This window comes from Nematolebias whitei, chromosome 1 (assembly GCF_014905685.2).
Source record: "Nematolebias whitei isolate Nwh7 chromosome 1, NemWhi1, whole genome shotgun sequence".
Taxonomy (NCBI): domain Eukaryota; kingdom Metazoa; phylum Chordata; class Actinopteri; order Cyprinodontiformes; family Rivulidae; genus Nematolebias; species Nematolebias whitei.
The window spans coordinates 83,813,463-83,814,636 of record NC_056498.1 but is presented as its reverse complement, the minus strand read 5'-3'; the positions used below and the strand labels follow the sequence as shown (position 1 = coordinate 83,814,636).

Sequence of the window (1,174 nt, the reverse complement as noted above, 5' to 3'; positions counted from 1 at the left end):
CGAGGGAAACAGACAACACCGGGCCACAGAAAACTAACATCCTTACAGTACCCCCCCCCCCCAAAGACGCCTCCAGGCGTCCCCAAACCCCCCCCCTCACGAAGGACTAGGGTGGGTGGAGGGCGGCACTGCAAGGGTGGAGGGCCCGAGGAAAACACGAGGACCAGAGAAAAGACACGAGGGATCACAAAGAACGAGACACGAGGAGCCAAGGAGAAAAAGGACACGAGGAACCAGAAAAGGGACATGAGGAGCCACAGAGAGCGAGGACAAGAGGAGCCAGAAAACGAGGAGAAGGACACGAGGAGCCAGAAAACGAGGACACAAGGAGAAAAAGGACACGAGGAACCACAGAGAAGGGACACGAGGAACTAGAAAAGGGACACGAGGAACCACAGAGAAGGGACACGAGGAGCCAGAAAAGGGACACGAGGAGCCAAAAAAGGGACACGAGGAGCAAAAGGACACGAGGAGAAAAAAGGACACGAGGAGCAAAAGGAAGAAAAACAAGACACGAGGAGCCAGAGAAAACAAAACACTAGGAGCCAGAGAAAAACAAAACACTAGGAGCCAGAGAAAACAAAACACTAGGAGCCAGAGAAAAACAAAACACTAGGAGCCAGAGAAAAACACACTAGGAGCCAGAGAAAAACACACACTAGGAGCTAGAGAAAACAAAACACTAGGAGCCAGAGAAAAGGACACGAGGAGACATGGAGAAAAAGGGACAAGAGGAATTCCAAAGAAAGAGACACGAGGAGCCAAAGAGAACGAGGAACCAGAAAGCAAGGAGCAAAAGGACACGAGGAGCAAAAAAGGACACGAGGAGCAAAAAGAAAAACAAGACACGAGGAGCCAGAGAAAACAAGGAGACACGAGGGATCACAAGGAATATGGACGGTCAAGGGACCGTCCCTAAGAGACACTGTTCCGGCGGGCGGCCGGGAGGCTGTCCATCAGACCGGGCCAGGTCAGGGGGGCGGCCGGGAGGCCGTCCAAAACACAGGGCCCAAAGGAGCACTGCTTGCGGCGTGGAAGCCTGGAGAGCTGCAGCTTGCGGCGTGGAAGCCTGGAGAGCTGCAGCGGACGGCGTGGAAGCCTGGAGGGCTGCAGCAGACGGCGTGGGAGCCTGGAGGGCTGCAGCAGACGGCGTGGGAGCCTGGAGGGCTGCAGC

General features: G+C 55.4%; 2 protein-coding genes across 2 annotated transcripts in view; one reads left to right on the top strand and one right to left on the bottom strand.

Annotated features, from left to right (window-relative positions):
- Window positions 1-1,174, bottom strand: part of LOC119413748 — an 880,117-nt gene that overhangs the window by 278,673 nt on the left and 600,270 nt on the right. The window lies entirely within an intron of this gene.
- Window positions 1-1,174, top strand: part of LOC119407448 (solute carrier family 2, facilitated glucose transporter member 9-like) — a 25,396-nt gene that overhangs the window by 1,591 nt on the left and 22,631 nt on the right. The gene's annotated exons all lie outside the window — the stretch shown is intronic.